General features: G+C 38.7%; 1 long non-coding RNA gene across 1 annotated transcript; it reads left to right on the forward strand.

The window, feature by feature from the left end:
• Positions 1-6,583: 6,583 nt before the first annotated feature.
• LOC131273349 (uncharacterized) lies at positions 6,584-17,554 on the forward strand. The gene is made up of 3 exons (XR_009180558.1): positions 6,584-6,803; positions 17,293-17,330; positions 17,425-17,554. It is a non-coding gene; the product is annotated as an uncharacterized lncRNA (long non-coding RNA).
• Positions 17,555-18,059: the final 505 nt, after the last annotated feature.

Genomic DNA, 18,059 nt, shown 5'->3' on the forward strand with positions numbered 1-18,059 from the left:
CATGGCATATCATAGCACAGCATAGAATATTATAGAATGTATTGTATAATGTAGTGTGGTATAGTATAGCACAATGTAGTAGAATACAGGGTTGTTATAGGTAGAAAGAGGGGAGGATCCTCCTAGATTTCTTTCTTTGTTTCAAAATTTCAAGATTTTATAAACCATGCTTAAGATAAATAGCACATACCATATAATTCACCTACTTAAAGTGTTCAATTCGATGGTTTTTACTGTACACACAGAGCTGTGCATTCATCACTGCAATACTTCATCACTCCTAAAAGAAACTCCTTACCTTTTAGCAGTCACTTCCCATTTACTCCCAGCCTGCCCCATTCCAACCCTGGACAAGCACTAATCCGTTTTCTGTCTCTGTGGATTTGACCATTGTAAACATTTCATATAAATGGAATCATATGCTATGTGGTCTTTTGTGACTGGTTTCTTTCACTTAGTAAATGTTTTCAAGATTCATTTATGTTGTAACATTTATCGGTACTTTATTCCTTTTTTATGACTGAATAATATTCCATTATATAAATACACTCTTTTTGTTTACTTATGTATTAGTTGATGGACATTTGTGTTGTTCCCTATTTTGTTTTTTGTGAATACAGCTGCTGTGAACATTCACATACGAGTGTTTGTATGGGCAGTGAATAAGGTAACACAATGTGTTTTCTTGGGTCTATGACTAGAAGTAAAATTGTTGGGTCATATGGTAATTCTGTTTAATGTTTTGAGGAATTGCCAAAATTTTCCCACAGCAGCTAGAACCACTTTACACTTCCACAGTCAATGCACAAGTATTCCAATTTCTCCAAATCCTTGCCAACACTTGTTATTGTCTGTCTTTTTAATTATAGCCATCCTAGTGGATCTTAATTTTTTAAAAAATTTAATTAATGCATACACCTGGTTTAAAAAAAATCCTAACAGTAGAAAAATAAAAAGCAAGCTTCGCTATGATTTTAAACTTGCAGTTTCCCAGTATCCCTCTCCTGAGGGAACTGTTATTGCCAGTTGCATGCGATCCTTCTGAAAATGATATCCTGAGCCACAGAAGAAAAGGCATACCCTCTTTTTGTAAAAAGCACAAACAGGAGCATGTTTTGCGCGCCCCTTGTGTGTTGCTTGCTCCCTTCCCGGGAAGAAGGGAGGCGGCTAGCTCAGGGAAGTCCGCCCTGCCTTTTCAGCCTGCTCTCGGGATGCCTCAGCCCGCGCCCTCCTGACGCGGGTGCTGGCCGTCTCCAGCCCGGAGCGCGTCGGAGCCGCGCGGCTGTGGACAGCAGGGCTCGGCGCCGCTCGCGCGTGGCCAGCGCCGGGCACCCCTGCGTGCCGTGGGAATGAGGAGGCGCCCTGAGGCCGGCCGCGCAGGCCCCCCGCGGCCCCCGGCCCCGGGCGCGCACAGCCTCGGGGCCCCAGGCCGCGCAGCCCGCGCAGCCGTCGGCCCGGCCAGGGGGCCCCGGCCGCTCCCCTCTGCGCCTGCGACCTGCCGCCGAGCCCCGGGGCGGCGCAGCCCCGCGGGATCAGCCGCTCTTCATCCATCTGCGGAGGCCAGAGCCAACTCTCAAAACAAACATTTCCTGCGTGAACAATGTGTTTGTTATATTTTCCTCCTTTGTTTATGATGGCCGTGTCAGCCACACTGATTTATATAAACACTGCCAATCTCGGGATGCTGCACTCTCAGCAAAAGTAGCTGAGTGCAAACAGCATTCCTCAGTTTTAGTTCATATTGTCTAAACATAACAGATGTCGATAAAACGAGCCAACAAGAAAATACAACAAAGGAGACTGTTTCAAGGGGGCCTTTTGATTAAAATGCATTCCAGATTGGCAGAATGATACCATATTAATGGAATGGATCATTTAAATGTCATATTTGGCTCCAATGGAAACACAGCAAGCCTGACTCCAGCCTTGGCAGTTTCCAGACTGTAACTGTACAGGGTGGCTGTGTGTGCTGTGTGAGGGAAGCAATCCCCCTGTCTTGTCCTGCCATTTGTTCTTTGGTCATTGGCTTCCTGCGCAGGCAGTGCTGCTGCCAGCCCCCGCCCCAATCCCGGCCGTGCTGGACGCTGCCGGAGGATGCCCTCTGCTCTCCCGGGACAGCCGCGCTGGCCCAGGAGGGGGTGCCAGGGCCCAGAACAGAGGAGGCATCCTGTCCTGGCGGAACAGATGATGGCTTTGGGCTCTCTTCGCCTCTCATTAATGTGATTCAGAGAATCAGTTGTCATAGTCCAAGGGGGAGTGATTGCAAAAAGGAGAGACAACAGTAAGCAGTAGGGTTGAAATCTTCCATTGTTAGGGATGACGAATGGACTTGGACTGTTGACAGTGAGTCTTTGTTTGTTATGGGTCATGGAAAGAAAGAAAATGGAATAGAGCATCTTTTCCCTTAAGTGAAAACTTGGATTCGAAGGAAGAGTCCGTGCAGTTAGCAGTGGGAGCTGTGGGCCCGGAGCGACTCCAGCCTGGCCATCCCTGGTTGGTGGAAGGACGTAGAGTAGGGAAGTCCCGAGGCTCAGGTGGGCTCCTTGTGACCTCGGCACCGCGGGGGCTCTTTGGCCCGTAGCCAGTTTTCACGGGAGCAGAGTTTTGGGCTCAGCAAGCACGGCAGTGGAACTAGGTCAGCCTCCACCTTTGGAGCCCAGGGTGGAGAAGGGCCTCTGCTCCTTGCAGTGCTGCCTCTTGCGTTCCATGGGGTCCAGCTGGGACGAGGCCGGCCACTTTTGGTCTTTATGTCCAGACTGTTAAATAGGAATGTTAGCGCTTAATGAATCGAGTTATCATGAAAGATGAAATGCTATAAAGCTCTTAAAACATAGCTTATCACATAAAAAAAAAATGCCGCCATGAATGGCTATTATTGTGTGGTTGCAGTTGCTACTTTTGTTGGTTCTTTTGTTTGTCCCACTGACCTAGGTGTCTTCCTCTGCAGCACCACGCAGCCTTGATTTATCATAAACATTTTTTTTCTTTATTAGAAAGATTGTGGGTTTACTGAACAATTATATATAAAATATCCCTCTACTCCATCCCACCACCAGCACCTTGCATTGGTGAGGAACATTTGTTACAATTGACAGTTGCCCATTTTTGTAATTGTACTGTTAATTGCAGCCTGTCATTTAACTTAGAGTTCATTGTGTAGTGTAATGTATTAGTCAGCCAAAGGGGTACTGATGCAAAACATCAGAAATCTGCTGGGCGTTATAAAGGGTATTTATTTGGGGTAGGAGCTTACAGTTACCAGACCATAAATCAGAAGTTACTTCCTTCACCAAAGTCTGTTTCCACATGTTGGAGCAAGATGGCTGCTGACGTCTGTGAGGGCTCAGGCTTCCTGGGTTCCTCTGGGCTCAGCTCCTCTGTTTCATCCACAAGGTCAGCTGTGGAGGCTCTCTAGGCTTTGCCTCTCTCTACAGGGTCAGCTGTAGACTATCAGGTGAACAGCTCTGTCTCTTTTGCTGGGGCTCCAGCTTAAGACTTCAGCATCAAACTCCAACATCAAAACTCAAACACCAGAAACCCTCAACTCTATTCTTTGCCATGCCTTTTAACTGTGAGTTCCTACCCACCAAGGGATGGGGACTCAACGCCGTAATCATAACTCAGTCATGCCCAGGTACAGATCAGATTACAAGCATAATCCAATATCTGTTTTTGGAATTCATAACCATATCAAACTGCTACATGTAGTTACATGGATTTTTAAAAAATTCATTATTTTGCCATATATACAATCAAACATTTCCCTTTTAAGTCAGTTTTGACTATAGTGTTTTTTAATAAATTTTGAAATCATTTAGACTGATTCCTCCCACCTTTTCTTTTCCAAAAATGCTTTAGCTATCCTAGTTCCTTTTCCTTTCCATATAAATTTTAGAATAATCTCATCTGTATCTCCAAATTTTTGCTGATATTATAATAGGAACAGCATTAAGCTTGTGTATCAGTTTGGGGCATGGATCTTTACTCTTTCAGTCTTCCAATCCATAAAAAATAGTGTGTGAGTTTATGTATTTGGATCTTCTTTGATTTCTTTCATCAACATTTTATAGTTTCTGGTATAAAAGTCCTGTACATGCTTTGTTATGTTTATACCTGTCTTTCATTTTTTTTTTTGAGGAATTGTAAATGGTAGTTATGTTTTCAATTTCAGTGTCCACCTGTTGATTGCTAATTTATAGAAATAAAATAGATTATTTTTGTGTTTATCATGTATCCATTGACCTTGCTGAACTCACTTATTACTCATAGGCTTTGTTTGCTTTTCTTCAGATTCTTTGGGATTTTCTATGTAGACCATCAGGTCATCTGAAAATAGGGACAGTTTTATTTTTTCCTTTCTGATCTGTATGTCTCTTATTTCCTTTTCTTTCATTATTATGCTGGCTAATACTTTCAGCACTATGTTGAATAAGCATGTCAGATTGGACATCTTTGACTTGCTTCCAATCTTGGGGTAAACTGTTAGTCATTTGCCATTAAGTATAATGTTAGCTGTAGGATTTTGTACATGTTTTATACTAAGTAGAAAAGGTTCCCGCCATTCCTATATTTCTGAGTTTTTTTTTTTAATTGTGCATAGGTATTGAATTTTGTCAAATGGTTTTTCTTCATTGGTTGTTATGATCATGTGATTTTTTTCCGGGCTTCTTAATTTGGTGCATTACATTGATCTATTTTTGAATATTGAAACAACCTTGGATTTTTAAATTAAATTCCACTTGTTCCTCATGTATAATTCTTTTTATGTATTGCTGAATTTTATTTACTAATATTTTTGTTAAGGATTTTTTATGTTACCTTTTTATTTATGAGTGATATCAGTGTTCAGTTTTCTTTTTCCATATGGTTTTTGTTTAGTTTTTCATTGGGAAGGGTTCTCTGTTGGGGAAGTGTTCATTTGGAAGTCTTCTCTATTTTTGGAAAATATTGTGTAGAATTGGTCTTAATTATTTAAATGTTTGTTAGAACTTTTCAGTGACACCATCTGGGTCTGAAGATTCCTTTTACTGGAGTTTATTAATTATAATTTAATTTCCTTGATCATTAAAGACTATTCCAATTATTTTATATTGTTGTGTAGTTTGCTTTTTGATGAGTGTTCATCTCATTTTATTTTTTTATTTTATTCCATTTCATTTTATTTCACAAATTTATGTCGGTATAATTGTTCATAGTATTCCCCTATTATTCTTTTGATATCTGCATTGTTTTCAGTAATATCCCCAATTTTATTCCTGATAATGGTGTTTTGTGTCTTCTTTTCTCCCCATCTTAATTTGTTAGGTTTATTAGAATTTTGTCAATTTTGTTGATCTTTTCAAAGAACAGCTCTTTGTTTTACTGTTGTGGCAGAGAGAAGTTGGATGATAGTGGTATTGAAGGCCAAGACGTGAGAAATCTCTGAGAAGGAAGATTTATTAACAGGCGGCCAGGCCCAGCAGACTTCTGTCCAAAAAACTGAGCCCCTGAATAAAATTTCTGGGTCTCTTTTAGACAGAGGATGTAGGAGCAGGGAGTCAAACAGTGCTTTTATGCAAAAAGGACTTTCTTTGTTAGTTTCTTAGAGTTTTAAGTGTTTGTTTGAGTACCAGATAGGTTTGAATTAAGATATCCCCCACATTCCAGGCAAGCTTGAATTAACATATCCCCCACATTCCATCTGGATGTAAGTTTGAATACACATTTAGTCTGCATCCTCCCTGAATATCCAAAGCCTATAGAGATTATATCACTTAATTGACTTTCCAGGAACTAGGCATACTTGGATATAGGTTTAGATAAGTTTTCATGCCCAGGCCATATTATTACTGATAGTTTACCTTGTTTTTCCTGTTTTCAATTGCACTGATTTCTGCTCTTATTATTATTTCCTTCCTTCTGCTCTCCTTCAGTTTATTTTGTGCTTCATTTTCTAGATTGAGGTGGGAGCTTAAATTATTAATTTGAAACTCTCCTCTCTTCTAATGTAAGCATTTAGTGCTATAAATTTCCCTTCCAGCACTGCTTTAGCTGTGTCCTACAAATGTGATATATTTTATTTTCATTTTCATAGAGTTCAATGTATTATTTTGTTTCCCTTGAGACTTCCTCTTGATGCATGAAACTTTTTAGAGGTTTATTGTTTAGTTTCTACACGTTTTTTTCCCTATTATTTTACTGTTATTAACTTCCAGTTTGCTTCCATTGTGATCAGAGAATGTATGATTTCAATTCTTTTAAATGTGCTTCAATTTTAAAAGACTGGTTCAGGATTTTATTATCTTGGTGTATTTTCTGGACCCTGAGAAGAAAATGTGTATTCTGCTATTATTGGGTGGTGTGTTCTATAAATGTTAAGTAGATACTGTTGGTTGGTGGTGTAGTTGATTGCTTCCATATCCCTGCTGATTTTTCTTTACTTAATTTTAACAATTGTTGAGAGATGGGAATTAAGGGGTGGAGTGACTTTAAAGAATGCAACCCATTGTCCTCATTTCCAAGGTGACAAGACTGAGGCCAGGGGAACTGAAATCACTTGTTACATTGAGACCACAGCTAGGCAGTGGTAGATCCAAGCCTGGGACCCAGGTCTCATGAGTTCAGTCCAGCTGGCAGGCCAGCTTCTGGGAGGTTCTGTCCAACCAGAGTCTAGGCTGGGAAAATGACCTTTACCTAAACAGCAGCAGTTATGAAACCAAAGAGAAAACCTGATTACTGATGGTTTATTTCTCCTTTCAATTCTATAATTTTCTGCTTCACATACTTCGCAGCTCAATTGTTTGATGCACACACATTTAGGACAGGTATGTATTTTTGGTACATTAACCCTTTTATCATTATCATTATATAAGGTCCCTTTCTGGTAATTTTCTTTCTTCTGAAGTCCATTGTATCTGATATTAATATAGCAAGTCCTTCTTTCTTTTGATGATGTTTGCATGGTACATCTTTTTCCATCCTTTTACTTCTTCCTGACTGTTTGAAATGAGCTTTTTATATACAGCATACAATTGGGTCAGTTTTAAAATCCAAATTCTGCCCATCTCTGTCTTTTAATTGGTATATTTAGACTATTGCCATTTAATGTAATATGTCTGGGTAAGTTTGGTTGGGGCTTATGTCTGCCATTTTATTTTTTTACTTCCGTCATTTTACTTTTTGATTTCTGTTTATTCTGTCACTTTTTTTGTTTTCTCTTACCTTCCTTCATGTGGATTACTTAAACATGTTTTAGAATTTCAGTCTGATCTATTTATAATGTTTTTAGAGATTATCTCCTTATATAGAATTTTAGGATACTGTGGTTGCCTGAGCCATTATTAATATCAGTAATGTTGCTCTATGTATTAACATTATATACCTTGCCAAAATTTACTGGTGCTGGCATTTTACCAGTTAGAGTGACATGTAGAAGCCTTACTTCCAATTACATCTTTTTAATTTCTTCCTTTTATAATATGATTGTCTAAAATATTTCTTCTGTATACATTTAGAAATACATCAGACTTATAATTTTTGTTTTAACTTATTTGTAAGACTCAAGAGAAGGAAAATCCATTAAATTTATACTTATTTTTGTCTACCATGTTCTTTCCCTGATATACTAAAATTTCTTCTTCTATCATTTCTTTTCTATTTAGAGAACTTCCTTTAGGCATTCTTTTAGAATAGGTCTGCCAGCAACAGATCTCTTTGTTTTCCTTCATCTGATAATTGTTCGATTTTCTCTCATTTCTAGTTATTATTTTCACTAGATTCAGAGTTCTGGATTGACAGTTTTTTGTTTTGTTTTGTTTTGTTTTAGCACTTGAAAAATGCTGTACCATTTCCTTTGGCCTCTGTGGTTTCTGATGAGAAATGTACCATCATTCAAATGATTTTCCCCCTATGAGTGAGGTGTCATTTTTCTCTGAAAGCTTTCAAGAAAGATTTTTTTTTTTGTCTTTAGTTTTCAGAAGTTTAAGTATAATGTGTCTTGGTCTCTATTTTCTTTGGGTTTCTCCTGTTTGGAGTTTGCTTAGCTTCTTGAATCTGTAGGCTTACATTTTTGTCAAATTTGGAAAGTTTTCAGCTATTATTTATTTATTTAAGTGCTATTCTGGCCCACCCTCTTTCTCCTTTCATTCTGGGACTCTGACAACACAAATATTAGCTAGTTTTTATAGTTCCACATGTATCTATGGTTCTGTTCATTTCTTTCAGTCTATTTTCTCTCTGTTATTGATATTCAGTAATTTCTATTGTTCCTTTTTCCAGTCCACTGATTATATTCTCTCTCCTCTCCATTCTGCTCTTGAGCCCATCCATTAAGGTTTTAATCTTGGTGTTCATATTTTTCAGTTCTAAAATTTCCATTTGGTTCTTTACATCTCTTATTTTTTTGAGACTTTTTATTTCTTTGATGAGACCTTATTTTTTAAATTTGTTTCATGTGTGTTTGTATTTACTTGCTGAAGCATTTTTATGTTCGTTGCTGTGGTAGATTGAATTAAGAATCCCAATTCAGACATGTTCTTAATCTTAATCTGCATTCCTGTGAGTGTGAGCCCATTGTCAATAGGATTGCTAAGATGTTATTTTTAGTTAAGGTGTGGTCAACTGACTAGGAGTAGATTACTGGAGTCCTTATAAAGACAAAACCACAGGGAGGAGCAAGAAGCCAGAAGTCAGCAGAAACCAGAGCAGCAGGGAGAAAGGAGTGGACATCACCATATGATGCCAAGGAACCCCAAGGAATGTAGCCAGCCAGCATCAGGTTGCTACCAACCATAGGAGAAAGCAAGCCTTCTACCCTCTAAAACTGTAAGACAATAAATTCCCATTGTTTAAGCCAAAGCATCGCTTGGCATTTATCATGGCAGTCTGGAAAACTAAGATAACTGCTTTAAAATCTTTGTCAGGTAATTATAACAGTTCTGTCATTTCAATATTTTTTTTATTTTATATTTTTTCGTTTATTTTTTAATTTTTTCATTTCAGTTTAAGATCCTCCTGGTTCTTTGTGTGTTGAGTGATTTTAGATTAAAACCCAGACACATTTTGAGTAATATATTTTGATACTCTGGATCTTAGTTAAGCCTTCTGCTTTAGTTTGCTTTCTCTGACACCATTCCAGAGGGGATGGGGTTGCCACCTCATTAAAACCAAGTGGGAGTAGAAGTCCTGGTTCCCCACTCAGTCTCTATGGACACCCAAGGTAGAGGCTCTTTGCTACTCTGGGCAGAGAATTGGGAGTGTTGGCTCCCCTCTGGATACCATACTTCCCTGGCTCTGAGGGGTAGGAGTGCCGGGTTACTACCCCTTAGGTGGCCTCATTGATTCTTGGAGGGTGGGGATGGCCTGGTTACTGCTGGGTGGTGATGAAAGTCCTGACTCTCCACTAGTCCTCCTGAGACCACCCAGTTGGCAAAGAGTGGGCCCTTCATTATTTCCATGTGGTAATGGAAGTCCAGGCTCACCATGTGGTTTCCATTGATACCGTTGACTAGGGGAGAGTGCTTGTTACCACCCAACAAGGAAGAAAGTGCTGGTTCCCCACTTGGTCTCTTCTAACACAATTCTGGTGGGGCAGGGGGTAGGGTGACAGCCCAGAGAGGGTGGATACAGGCTCCCCACTTGTCCTTTGCTGGACAGGGTAGAGGTGCAGCCACAGTAGAGCGGTTATTTTCTCAAAGCTTTTTTGCTTTTTGTTTTACTAGACAGACCCATCATGGTGCTTTTCCTAGAGAGAGGAAGTCTTTCTTGGGGCTTTTTTAGTCTGTGTACATTGGTATTTCCAGGTTGCTGGCTTCTTCAACTCCAAGTCTGGGATATATGAGGCAAAAAGAAAATTCAGGGAACTCAAGTCATGTTGTTTTAGGAGTCCTGCTCTTCTTATATGATCTGCTTTCTTTTCTCCACCTTCCAGAATCTTCTTATTTATTTTTATTTTTAATATATAAAGGCCAGTGTTTTCAATTGTGCTTAGTGGGAGGAACAGGGAAAAGTACAACTTCTTCATTTTCCCAGAATCAGAAGTCTTGTTATTAACTTTTCCGTGTCCTTGCCAAGTCATGTAAATAGCTGTGGGAAGCAAAAGAAAGTATAAGACTTTGTATGCAAATTCATCCTGATCCAATAATATCCACCTCCAGAGAGGGCTTTGAATTCCTTTTTGGTTGCTCACAGTTCCTTGGGTGTTGAAATTCTCTTGACTTAGATGTCACTTACATTCCATAAATGTTCTTTATATTAGGTTGTTTTCTGACACCCTTACATTTCATTTTATGAGGAGATTCAAGGCAGACAAGTATAAAATTGTTAGTCAATAATCACTTTAAAGTGAATGTAAATACATGTTTCTTCAAATGATGGCTGAATTTCTGGAGTGAGAAGCTGAGATCATCAGGACTCCTGGGGAGAGGCAGGGTCTGAGATTTGAACATAGAGACTTCATAGTTCACATCATAAGGCAGAGATAGATTTAAGTGACTGTTCCTGGACAAGACACATTAGTAGTTTTCCTGTAGCACTTCATGATGAACAGTTAATTTTAGCCTGCTGAAAGGAAAAAGAAGTCCTCGATTACTTTTGCAGCTCAGTTTTCAGGGAATCACTATAGTGATAAATGCTGTTATAAAGTATACAGAGGAAAGTGATTAGTAATTGCCCACTGACGATGAAGTGTTGCCAGATTTCCTGTGAAATGGAGAAGTGGCGTGAAGACTAGGCCATCTATTGACGTCTTTTGTAACTAGTGATTAATATTTTTTTAAACTCAAGTTTTCCATTTGTATGCTATTTCTAACTAAGGGTAGAAATGGAAAGTATTTATTTTTGGATCCAAAACGTAGACACATTTAGGAGTTCATAATTCATAAAAAGACTACTAAGAACTTATTAAAATAACTTTAGAAATGTAGATTATTTTAGAAGTCACCAATCTGACTCAAAATACTTTGCTTCAAATTAAAAAATGCTCAAAAACAGTAGTTGATTCCTGCCAAATCCTCCACTACTATACTTCACCAATCAAAATATTTGCACTTGGCAAAAAAATATCATAAGGGTCCCAGTCCAATCTAGCGCTACACATTTCTGGGACTACTGGATATTGTGATATGTCATAGCCTACCTAGCCACTGTCTGCCCCAAAGCAGCTATCCACCCAATATTCATTAAGTGAATTGGCAATGGGAAATACATGCTCCAAGTCTCTAAACCCAAAGAAGGTTAGTATTGGGAACTAAGTAAGCACCCCCAACCAACAAAAGACATGTTCAAATAGTGATTCCTGCTCCTGTGAATGGGAACCTACTTGTAAGTAAGACTTATGAAGATAGTATTATCAGTTAAGTTGTAGAATCATTTGTGAAGGGATCTTTGAATATCCTATTTAGATGGGACCAAATTGAATTCATGTGACCAGAAGTCTTATAAAGAGAAGAAATCTAGACACAAGGACAGGTGACTGAGGAAAGCAGAAGTCTGAAGTCTGTGAAAACAAGAGAGGTAGACACAAAGAGAGAGAGAGACCACTCTGTGATGGAGGATTGCTGGAACAGTACAGACTCTAGGAAAAAGCAAGCCCTGCTGATATCACAATGTTGGACTTCTAGTTCCATGATCATGAGACAATAAAGTCCTGTTGTTTAAACCAGCCAGTTTGTGGTATTTGTCATAGTTGCCTTGGCAAACTGGGGCAGAATCTATTTCAGTTTGGCCTTGGGAATTGGGTTGGCCTTCAGAGAGTAGAGATGTTTATTTAGATTTGAAGTTGTAGGTCTGCTTTGCCAATGAGACCTGAGCTTTGGAAATGGCCTTGAATTAGGATGGGACAATCTGGTTTTGTCTTATAAGAACATTATGCTACTAACAATCAAAATATATATGCTAGTTCCTGCCCAACTTCTAATATGTGTGTCATTGTTTACGGTGGCACTTTAGAAAGTACTTTATATTTTAGCATCTTGTATAATATATATAGTTATCTGGTTTAGGCTGAGTTGCTTATATAGAGATAAGTGGCCCCCTTGTCTAGGTCAGTTAGAATTGGATTCAGTCATAAGAAGAGAAACCCAACCTCAGTGGTTTAACCAAACAGAGATCTGTGTTTGTAATCCATGTCACAAGGCTATACCTAGTTCTAAAAGAGCCTGTGGAGGTATGTTTTTAACTGGCCATGTTGTCCCAAACAAAATTAGGAGTATGTTGATAAAAATTTAAAAAACATAATGGGCATTCAGTTGACAATTTTGCCACACTACCGAGTAGCAAACTTTGAACAATGGGCACTGCTGGGGGTCCAGTCATGCTCAGGCATGGTAATTAGAATCCCAGGGAGCTGGGCTTCAGGACAGCTAGCAGCACGCCTGAGAGCTCACGTAAGGGAAGACATCTGGCATGATGAATTTTATTCTCCAGCTGAGCCTGGAGTAGGTGAGTGTAGCTATCTCAGGAGCTTGCTAAGCCTTTTTCATTTAGGAAATGTGTTTATCCTGGGTGGATATGGATGCTGGGAGTCATGAGAAATTGCTACCTCTTTAAATTCTGCTGCACTTTGAGGAGCCATCATAGAAGAATCAACAAGTCCCAAAGGAGTGAATTGTGGGAAGGTGGCAAAATAGGGAACTCCAGGAATCAGTTCCTCTACCAGAAGGACTAATTAATAGAGAGGAACTGTCTGAATCAACTATTTTTAAACTCCGGTGTCCAGTAGAACACTGTGCAGCATCCAAGGAAGAGAAAAAGAGACTGGTCATTTGTGGTAAATCCCAGTGAACTCCCCTCTTGTGGCAGTCACTGGCACGCATCTGCCACTCTCGTGGCAGGTAGCAGGGGTGTCTGACCCCTGGAGTAGCTTGTTGGTGCCAGAAAGGGACATAAAAGCCTAGTTCTGCAAGACTGTGGCAGGGGACATTTGATCACTGTTCACTGATTTTGATTAGCTACTCCATATCACTGGCAACTCAAATCTGAGGGTGGCCATTGTTTAAACATGCCCTGGACAAGGGCAGTAGAGGAAAGTTAAAAAATATATGCTTCCTCAGGGCTGCGGAGGATAGTTGAAGGGCTGCATTTGCTCAGCAGCTGCCGAGTCAAGAAAGCACAACTTTGCAGAGCTGTGAAAGAAGTTCATGGTGTATTCCCTGTGCCCTCCATAAACCCCTACCCATGCCAGTTTGCAGGTAGCCTTCCCTCCCTTTGTGGGCCTCTGGCCCAATTCCAGCTGGGAAATACTGACGGGAAATTCCTCTCCAGTGTGTCCTTCCTCCCAGAATTTCTCCTCCAGACAAAACCATCTTGAGGCAATGAAAGCAGTGTAAGAAGCAATTGAGATGACAGCCTGGGCAAGACTTGCCTGTATTAAGTCCTACAGTGGAAAACTCAGGAGAGGGGAAAAACCTGTGGCTTAGGAAATAGAGGAAGCATTCAAACTCCTTAGGAGAATTCCTAAGGCTACTAGCACGCACAAGTCATGGAGAAGACACAGGCACAAAAAAGATGGGAGGGACATGTACTTGGCTTTTTCTTGGGCTAATCTTCCAGAAGGGAAAGTTAAATCTGAAGAATACTAGCTAATGCAAAACCAATTTTCCAGCATGGTGAAAATTGTTTTTGATTAAGTTTGCTTGGTTTTGACAGCTCCTGACACTCACAAAAATCTCTGTCATATCATAGCTGGATAACAACAACAAGAAAAAACAAACTTTTCAGGGATTAGATTCAAAAATTAATATTTTAAAATATCAAAATTTACAGTGTATTAAAAATGTATAATGTGCAAAAAAAGATTACATGATAAAAAAGAAAAATGAATTGATGGCCCATCCAAAGGAAAAGGACAAAAATCCAGAAAACATAAAGGAAGAATACCAGATTGTGGACCTACTGGACTAAGTTTAAAAAAAAATTCTCAAAATGCCCAAGGAGATGAATGAAAACAAAGAGAAAGAACTAAAAGATATCAGGAAAACAATGAATGAACAATATGAGCATATCAATAAAGAGATAGAAAATTTAAAAAGGACAATGACTGGAGTTGAAGACCACAACAACTGAAATGAAAAATTTCCAGGCTGGTCTGAACAGCATATTGGAGCTGGCAGAAGAAAGAATCAGTGAGCTCAAAGACAACACAATTGAAATGATTCAGGCTGAGGAGCAGAAAGAAAAAAGAATTATAAAAAGCAATAATAGCTTCAGGGACCTTTGGGATACCATCATGTGCACTCATATATGCATTATGGGAGCTCCTGAATAAGAAGGAAGAGAGAAAGAAACTGAAGAACTATTCAAAGAAATAATGACAGAGAACTTCTAAAATTTAGGAAAATATGTGAATATGAACATCCAAGAATCCCAATGAATGCCAAACAGGATGAATTTGAAGATATATGCCCAGACACATAGTAGTCAAACTGTTGAATGCAAAGGACAAGGACAGAGTTCTGAAAGCTTCCAGAAAAAGCAATATGTTACATATAATGAAGTCCCAATTAGATTGACTGCTGATTTCAGAAACCATGGAGGCATGAAGGCAGTGGGTTGAAATACATAAAGTGCTAAGAGAAAACATTCACCAACCAAGAATTTTATTTCTGGTAAAGTTTTTTTTCAAATGTGAAAAAGAGATGAAGACATTTCCAGATTAACAAAAGCTGAGGGAGTTCATCACCGTTAGACCTGCCCTGTAAGCAATGTCAAAGGGGGTTCTTCAGACTGAAAGGAAAAGACACTTGACAGTTGTCCAAAGCAGCATAAAGAAATAAAGATCTCAAGTAAAGGACGTGCTAAAATGAAAATACATAAAAAGTCATAATAAATCTATGATTTTGGAAACACAGTGTACAAAGATATAAGTAGTAACAAGTACAAAAAAAGGTGGGGGTGCAGAGGGTATAGGACAAGAGCATGTGTATGCTATTTGAGATAAGTTGGTAATCAAATCAAATATGATTATTACAGATTTAGGATGTTAAATATTAACTCTATAATAACAAGGAAAATATATAAAAATATATACAGAGAGAAATGAGAAGAGGCTCAATATACTACAATACAAACAAATCATAAATATGAAAGTGGCATTAATGAAGGATTGAGGGACATAAAAGGTGTAAGACTTACAAAGACTAAATAGCAAAATGGCAAAAGAAAGTACTACATTATTAGTAGTTACTTTAAATGTTAATGGATTAAACTGCAGTCAAAAGGCAGAGAATGGCATAATGGATATAAAATCATGTCACAGATATATGCTCTTTACAAGAGACACACCTTAAAGTCAAAGATACAAGTAGGTGGAAAATGAAAGAATGGGAAAAAATACCATGCAAGAAGTAAATAAAATAGAGATAAACTACACATTAAGCCAAAAACTCATAAAGGACAAAGATGGTCATTACGTACTGATAAAGAGTTCAAGTCCATAAGAAGACATAACAATTATAAATATATATACACTAACAGCAGAACCCCAAAGTATAAGAAACAAATAACTGACAGATGTAAGAGAGAAATGGACAACTCTACATAAAATAGTTGGAGAACTTAATGCACCATTTTCAATAATGAATAAAACATCTACAGAGAAGATCGATAAGGATGCAGAAAACTTGAATGATACTCTAAATCAACTAGCCCTAACAAACATATATAGAATACTTCACCCAACAGCAACAGAACAAGCATTCTTCTCAAGTGCACATGGATCATTTTCAGAATAGACTATATCATAGACCTATCAAAAAGAGGGAAAATGAATGAATAAAGAAAATGTGGTATATACACACAGTGGAGTATTATTCAGTCATAAAAAGAAATGAAGTTCTAATATATGTGACAACGTGGAAGACATCATGTTGAGTGAAATAAGGCAGACACAAAAGAACAAATATTGAATGAACTCACTGATATGAAATAATTAGAATAAGCAAACTCAAAGAGAGTCAGAATCTAGAATATAGTTTATGAAGGGACTGGGTTAGGGTAGGGAATAGAGAATTAAGGCTTGCAATGATTTGGTAAGGGGTGGTGGTGATGGTAGCATAAAATTGTGAAAGTAATAAACTATGCTGAATTACATATTTGAATGTGGGTAAGAGAAGACATTTTAGGTTGTATATATGTTGATAGAATAAAAATGGTAAAAAAAAATTAGTGGAACTGCATAACAGAGTGAACCCCAAGTTAAACCATGGACTATAGCAATTGTTCAGTTACTAAAATGTGCCTTCAATTGTAACAAGTATATTATACCAATGCAAGGTGTTAATAATAGGGTGGGTGGTACAAGGTATCTCTATATTTTATGGATGATTTTTCTGTAAACCCACAACTTCTCTAATAAATAAAAAGTCCTAGAGGTGGTCAGTCAGTTGGACTCACATGTCCTGTGTCCTCCAGCACTCCCAGAAATGCTGGTAACGGAAAGTTGTATAACCCAAATGCACACTACAGCTCTGTGTGACCCAGGCTATGCAGAGACTCATGTTCAGAGAAGCTCAACCCAGCAACCAAATGTAACTGAAGAAACTCCTGCATTGTTTGTGAATCTCGATGCATATGAGTGCATAATCAATTAGTAATCCATAGTAATACTTCTCAAAACCAGTTTTTCTCCTTTTCTCAAACTCTCCAGTTTCCTTGGAGGTTCTCAGTCACAAACCTACAAAATTCTCCCTGACCTTCAAATTGTGAGACCTTTTCATATCCCACTGCTTCCCCTTGCCTCTCTTTATTCCTTACTCTGTTTTTAGATTAGAATAGCCTGCCCAGTTTATTTTTCAGTGTCATGTCACTGCCCCTAGCTTGCTGATTCTGCATCTCAAAAAATGTTATGGTTTTTCTGGGTAAGACACAATTCTTAGAAAGTAAATGGTGGGGTAAGGTGAAAAGAGGAAAAAAATTGGACAAAGAGAAAAGTCTCTTTTTTGGGTGGAATTGCTGTAAGGAGGGGAATCTTTGCACACTATTCAACCCTGCCCCGTCCCCGCCCCCTCCACTTACAGAAGAACGGGTGCCTCCGTCAGTAGGTGCATGTTGGAGCAGGGAGCTCCTCATTCTTCATCCCCCTCACCCAGTCAGCTAATGTCAATTCTGTATTAGCAAAAGCCCTCAGATCCATTTATTTTCTCTCTGTGCCAATATTTACCCACCTAGACTATTGGCAACAGCTCCCAAATTGAGTCTGTGTCACAGCCGCTCTCTTCCCATCTTCTACATAGATATGTGAATTGGGCCCCTAAAATTACATTTTATTATGCTATACCCTCTGCTTAAAGTCTTTATTTGTTTTCCCATTTTCCACAGGAGTGATCATAATCTATAATACCTACGGGGTCTTACAGGTAAGGTGAGTGAATGAAGAAAACAGAATGTAAGATAAGGGGGAGAGGGAAGGCAATAGGGGATTGTCAACTCATGATCCACTCAAAATGACAGTTGCTGGTGATCTCTGACTGTTGGCTCCACCAGGAATGGACTGTTACCAGGTCTTCCAGTTTTTAACAGAAGGCAGAAACCCGCATTTTCCTGCAAAATTTCATGATGTTTTAAGGTTGTTAAGGTTAACAACAAACCCATTTTTAAAAATGCAATAAAACACAAGATAGGATATTGTCTGTTATAAAAGGCACTGACTTACTTAACATCTCTCATCACCCACCACTTCCTCCTATGCGATCTGTGTAGTGTCTCTTAAAAAAGGTGAATTCCAAACATGTCACTGAGATGAGTCTTTAGATGTTTAGAGACAAAGTTTTAAAAATGCTAAACAAGTTTTGATATTGTTTGTACATAAGAATTACAATGAAAAATCCACTTGATTGGCTTCAGAGCCCTATGAGAAAAATAAACTAGTATTTATCCAGTGCTTACAACGTATCAGATCTCTGTTAAGCACATTACATGGATTGTTTCATTATGCATCACAACCCATGATTTGCATACTATATCTCTGCTAAAAAATGTAGAAACTGAGACACAGAGAGAGTAAGTAATTTGCACAAGGTCACACAGCTAGTGAGGAGCTATGTTGCCTAAAGGTAGTGTCTAGGCTCCCATTGCACTTGGGTCCT

The sequence above is a fragment of the Dasypus novemcinctus genome, chromosome 14 (assembly GCF_030445035.2).
Source record: "Dasypus novemcinctus isolate mDasNov1 chromosome 14, mDasNov1.1.hap2, whole genome shotgun sequence".
NCBI lineage: Eukaryota > Metazoa > Chordata > Mammalia > Cingulata > Dasypodidae > Dasypus > Dasypus novemcinctus.